Consider the following 6,889-nt stretch of genomic DNA (forward strand, 5'->3'; position numbering starts at 1 on the left):
ATCTCAGCATCTTTAGCTTCAGAGATTTCCCGAAGCCTGGAAACTTCATTGCTCAACCTATTGAGCCTAGAGGCTGCTTCCACTTGGTTGTGGAAGTTACCAGTAAGACTCCTGCAAACAACTTCCGACTTAAAAAGGAGCAGAAGAGTAATTTTTCAGAAGTTGTTCAGAAGTTGATAGAGCTATTGTTGGAGTACGAGGAATACGGGAGCAGGCGGAAGGACGGAATGTCGCTTTAGCACTTTAGCAAATCTAACTTGCAGATAGCAGGATAGATGGAGAGTACCCACGAAGGCTTTAAACAGCCTCAGGTATTAAGACGACGGTTGAAAGCTAAGGACAACCAATGGCCTAGATCAAAATGACGCTTCGAAATCCGAAGAAAGCAAGATCAACGGTCGGAGGGACGCCACATGGAAACATGTGGAGGCGAGCACCCGATACAGGGATACCTCCAATCGTTGCACCGCCATTGTAATAATGGGTGTATTTCCGATTCATTGGAAACAGTGAATGGTATACCAGAGCAAGGAAACGTTTGGACTTCGCAGATACGAGAAGGGAAACGTGTGGACTTTGCAGTAAATGAAGTAGTGGGGAGATTAATGCATCTTTCCAAAACGCATCTTCACAATATCTCTACAAGATTATTATTCGTCGAAGAATGTGAAGTTAAGTGATAAGTTTTATCATTTATATTTTGATATTCAAGACAAGATTTCAGCAGGAGACAGGGAAATGGAAAGGCCAACATGAAAAAGAAGTGTCTATTCATTAGCAAGGAGGTCAATCTTTACAAAAAAAAAAAAAAAAAAAGAGATAACTCCCTAAGCCTCTTCTTCATTGTTGCCCGAGGGACCCTGGTCGGGAGGACTTTTCTCAGGATCTTGAGAAGAGTCTTTCTCAAGAATGACATTGTCAGAGTCCTCTTTAGCAGCAGCTTGTGACTCGGCTTGTGACTTCTCCTCTGGAAGCGCCGGCTCGTCAGCCAAGTATGCTTCATATTGAGGGTCAGCTGGAAAATGATCATTTTCTTCCCGAGCCCAGTCTGGGAGATTCATGCCTAATTTCCCGAAGACCTCTTTATGGCACACCTCACGAAAAGGAGCAGTATAGAAGAAAGGGATTGATGCGAGAATTCACTCCCAAACGTCATTCTGCCCCAAGTGATAAGCTTGAATGTTGTAGGCACCTAGCAGCTCGGAGAAAGGTACGCTGTTCAGGTATTTCCGAACACACTCCTTTCGAAGCTCTGGCTTGATATGCTCGGGCTTGCTAAGGACCGCCCACTTCAGATATTCTTCATTCTCCCTACATTTAACTTCAAGCATGTCACCGAACAACGTGGCAGCTTCCTTTTGCTTCCTGGCCTCACGCTCGGCAGCAGCATCACGAGCCTTCGAAGCATCAAGGGCCTCCTTGAGGGAGATCACTTCTTCCTCATGCTTTCTCTGCAGCTCCTCAGCAACTGCAGTCAGCCGGTCTATCTCAGAATTGGCCTTGGCCAAATTCTCTTCACAGATTTGCAGCAAGGAGCTGTTGCGGCCAACCCGTCTCAATGCTTCCATGTGTTGATAGAAGCTCAACACAGCATTCCTGGGAAGGCAGAAAATATCAAAAGAAGTCATAAGAAATTATGAAAAAATAAGTAAGCAAGAAGACCGGTACCTTGTGGATTGACTAACAAGGGCAACGTCATCCAGGTTTTCAAATTCCTGGCGATCAGAAGGAACAAGACTGAGGGAGCTCCACTCTACAGCTTTCTCAGGGTCCCGAGTCACCCTGTCGGTCAACTTCAGGGTCCACTGGGGGGTGAAGACCTCCTCACAATCCGTTGAAGCTTTGGATTTTTTATGGGAGGAAGCATCGATTGTATCATTCCTCCTTTTGGTTCGGGCGGAGGAGGAGACATTAGACCTCTCCACCATTGGCTTCTTCCCTTTACCCGAAGCATCAGCCACGGGCCTGATATTCCTGATACCCCTATAAGAGGGGTCGGGAGAGGGAACAGAAGCCTCTTGATCTACGGTCAAGGCTGTGGGTGATCGTTGCTCGGCTGTCGCAACGACCCTAGCGGCCTTCACTCGCAGGTTCTCGGGGTTCATTCTTGGAGGCACTACAAAGAAGAGCAAGAGTCAGAATTAAAGACATATCACTTCAGTATAAATTAAAGGATGATGGTTAGAAGCTCACAATGAGCCAAGCCCCAGTACTGAAGAATGGAGTTATACTCCACCTCAAGTCCATGTATCTCTTGATACCATGGAATGGATTTGATCTTCCTGATGGCCGCCTCGTCTTCTTTGGATAAGGGAAGGCCTCGGTTATTCTCGGAAGAAGAAGTACACCGCCTCCAGGCGGTTGGGAAGTTAAGATCCGATGGAGGCGCTCGACAGAAAAAGTATCTTTCGCGCCATCTTTTGTGGTTAGAAGGGCAAGTTCCTTTGGCAAGGATGCTGCCCCTCCTGTCACATCCTCCCAGCCGGTACCCTATCTGGCATACCCGAGAGTGTGATCCACAGCCCGAAGATCAGGTATCGAGTAATCAACCTCCCACATAAACAATAACATAATCATGAACAATCATAATAAAAGTGCGGAAGATAAACCATAGATCCAATAAGGAAAGAATGAATCATAAATAAATCAGAATACTAGATATAATCAGAGTGTCAAAACAGATAAGTAAAGTGAGGCAAAATCCCACTCTACAACCAGCGGAAAAGTAGCTCCAAAAGAGAATAAACTAGACAAAATCTAATCCCAGTAGCAAGTACAATGGGTAACTAAATTGTTCTTCACTTTATAGACAACATCCTTATAAGTATAAATCTCATAAATAACACAAGGACGCTTCCACTCCATGGTCGGACTAAGCATTGTACGGAGCATAACCACTCGCGGGATCTTCAGTGTAATTGTGGTAACCGCAATCACCTTCCTGGAGATATGCCTCTTCGCCTTGCGCTTCTTCATAGGGACCGTCATAATATTCAAGACTGCAGAATAGTCTAACAAACATTGTACAATAAAGGAATGAGTTTCAAAGAAACTCGGTAAAGCGATTAAATCCATAATAACATTAATGGCGGGATTTCGGAACAAACATAAATGCAATATGATATGAGACAAGCAATGAATGAATGAATCTAACTCTATGTATGCTTTGGTCTCTATTGGCAGACATGCTTTAAGTCATAGCACCATACTTCTTTAGGAAGGTCTCAATCACTCATCATCAGTTGGTAATGGGTCCGGCATCCCTCGGGACATTCCATGGTTGGGGGTTAAGTCACCACTCTCTCACATCACCATTGGTCTAAGTACCGGCGCATGTCGGGGTAAAACCTAGCCAAATGCAAGTCTTCTACTTAGTTACATCAAGTCGATCCAGATACGTCCATTCCTCGTCCCCGACGATCCTTTCCGGTATCCTTCACACTAGAGTCCTCATAGTCCCTGACTACGGACTCATCAACCCTATTGATCATCCACATATGGTAAACGGGAAGCTCTCACGTCCTCTCACGGGTTGGTTACCGGTCTTAAGCGCCCGTGAGCCCAAGTCTAACCATATGCAACCCTACCAATAAATGGCCCCCACAATGTGATTCCTGTCCTCTCACGGGTTGGTTACCGGTCTTGAGCGCCCATGAATCCCCATTGCTACCACGGGTCGTTCGGTCTCAATACCCCTCCGATTAGGGTCTGACATAACAGGACATCCTAGCCAAACACTACTAGACAATCCTAGATATGTCATCCAACAGTTTAGGAAGGTGTCATAGGGCATCTCCGGAAACATCCCATAATATTCCCATAGTAGTCCAAGGACAGAAGTGTCAAAAGGACACCTCTCCTTTCCAAACCATACTTAAGCATACACATGCATCAATTCAGATCATCACATATATGGTAACTTCATATATGGAAAGAAATCAATAATTACAATCACTTTGTATATAATTGGTAAGTAAATCATACATGAATCAATTTAAGCAATGCTACTGTAATCAAGGTTATGCAACAGTAGTATATCGTTGTAAGAATCTAATTAAGGAAACATATCAATGATATTAAAATATAGAAACTAGATTCATGCTATCTATGTAATTAAGGAAATAACCATCCTTACCTTTTATAACTCGCAAAGGAATCCTAAGAAATCAAGTAAGATCTTGGCAAACTTGAGAAGAAGGTCCTAAACAAGTGTATACAACCTATTAGGAAAGATCCCTAACAGAAAAGATACCAAAACATCCAACACAGACCAATTCTGAAGTTGCTGTACTCATTGGTCGAGTGGATTGGTCGACTGGTCCAGTTGACCAATCAGTCGACCAATGCAAGCCTAAAAAAAACAGAGTTTTAAGATATGAAATCCGAATTTGGTGGTTCAAAAGGGTACTAATCAAGGGGTAAACTACATCAGTAGTATTCTAACATATAGGGGACCTCAAAACACTAATCAAATCAAGCCATCAAGATCCATATTAGGAAACAAAAAGTTACCATAATTAGATCAACCATGGATCTTGAAGATTCAAGGTAGAAATCAAAGACAAGAACAATAGGAGAATGGATCATGAAAAGAAAACACAGCAATTAACTACTAACATGATCAATATAGAAGATCCAAGGAGATCAGAATTCAAATCAGAAGTTAAACAAAGATTAGATCATGGTTTGATCATGATTCCTTCAAAAGTTTGCAATGATCATGGTTAAGATCATTATTCTAGCCTTTAATCCTTAGGATGATCATGAGAGACAAGTCCAGAGATGTTTGCAACAGAGAATGCAGCATCTCCTCCACTGTCTCAACTCAAAAAGGAAAGAAAATAAGAGATAGAGGAGAAGAAGAGAGTGTAGACATACCTTTTGATGAAAATGAAGAGTTTTGACGAAGATCCGTCAAGAAAATCACCAAGGATGCAAGGGAGATGACTTGCAGAGGTCTTTGGTTCGTTCCAAAGAGTTTGGAGGCAGCAAATACGAAGTAGACTCGAGATTGGACTTAAATAGAGCAAGAAAAACCTAATTGCCAAAGATAGCACTCATTGGTCGACTGGTCCAGTCGACCAATCAGTCGACCAATGCTGACAGCAATTCCAAAACAGGGAATTGAAGACCCAGATCAAATCCAATCCTAAAGGGGTTTTGCACACATGTCAAGTGACTTACCTAATAGGTAGAAATGCCTTCAAACCAAGATAGAGAGCACTCCAAGTCCATCAACTAATCCGATCTTCATCAAGATTCAGTTTCCATAAATAGAACTTCATCATCAACTTTCATAGATTCAAAGCCAGACACCAAGTCCTCCACTGGGATGGCCCAAAGCTGACTTCTTACTTTACTTCGGGTCATCGGACCTACAAATAACAAGGTTTCCGGGTCAAGGTTAGGGCTGGGTTTTACACCTCCAATCAAATTCAGCCTTATTGCGTTTGGACAGAAAAACCCATCCGGGAGGATGGGAGATAGAAAGAACATGAAAATGTACAAAGAGAGAAAGAGATGGGGTAATGCCAAGTTCAAAACACAAACACAAGAAGCCGACGATGAGACGCCAGCTATTGGGAAGGAGCATTCCAAGACAAATGTCCCAATGATTCAGAACTGCGGAGAACAAAGGATTAAAAAAGGGAAAGCGAACCCCGCTTTCCAATGCATCTATATACAGAGAAAATTCACCCGAAAGGGTTAAATCAACCCACTCATCAGGATGGGGAGCCCTAACCTGATAAGAGGAAGGGAAATCAAAATCTTGGATGGCTGAAAGAAGGGTTTCCTCCTTGTAAATGGAGGGAACAGAGCCAGGTCCACCATCGGACCTGAAAGTTTGAGGCTGCCTAGAAGACTCGGCAATCTTGGAAGATCCAGACTCGAGGAGGATAGAAGGAGTTTCGGTTTTTCTCTCTAAACCTTTTTGAGAAACTTCAGCAAACTCGCGCCAGAGGACAGTTAGGGTTTTGTTATCACTATCCGACTATTCGGAAGGAGGAGAAGCAAAAGCTTCATTACCACTACTATTACCAACACTGGGTACCAGAGAAGCCCTATTATCCGCCATTACTTGTTTCAGTAAACTACAAAAAGAAAAAAGACCAGTAAACTTACTGATTCAGTGAGGCAAAAGCTTGAGAGCAAGAAGGCGCGAAGCAGACAACAAAGGTTCAAATTCCAGACAGGAAGAATGAAACCTACGAAGACAACGAATCGCTTTTAAAACACCCACACGAGTGTTCGGGAATCTGAACGATCGAGATTGATTCAAAATCGACGATCGAGATTGGAAGACATTTTGAAAGTTTGAACTCACGAATCCGAAACAGGTATTCGGAAACCGTCGCTTGGATTACGTGAGCCACAACAGATCGACTGCAAGGAGACACGTGGCCTTACCATCACAACGCTCGAGGAAAAGTGACCACCGCATTAAATGTGATATGACATTTAATGGAACACGCAGAGACTATCACCTGACGAAGAACCCAGTTAAAAACCAAGCCCTCGAGATCGACCGAACGCTTGGTCTGGGGGGCTCGTGATATGGAGAAATTATGATCAGACCAAGTTCATACCTAGTTCGACCCTCGACCCCGGTTGAGACAGAGGGAACCGACTCGCTCCCGAGTGAACCGGATCCAGAAGATGGCTTGCTGAGGAAGAAAACTTATTCAGCTACAAGCACGCCCTAATCCTACTTATGGATTAGGTTAATTACCCTAATGATGGCAGACTTGAATTGACGGCTGTGGCTAATCATTATCGAAGGGATATTCATCACATAACCTAAAGGTTATCTCAGGAGTCCTCTACTAGTCCAAACTAGTAGAAGTCTATTGCTCAACGGATCTAACTGTTAAGATCCAACGACTACCCG

Source organism: Hakea prostrata, chromosome 2 (genome assembly GCF_041222555.1).
Source record: "Hakea prostrata isolate BN-2017 chromosome 2, UWA_Hpros_2, whole genome shotgun sequence".
Taxonomy (NCBI): Eukaryota; Viridiplantae; Streptophyta; class Magnoliopsida; order Proteales; family Proteaceae; genus Hakea; species Hakea prostrata.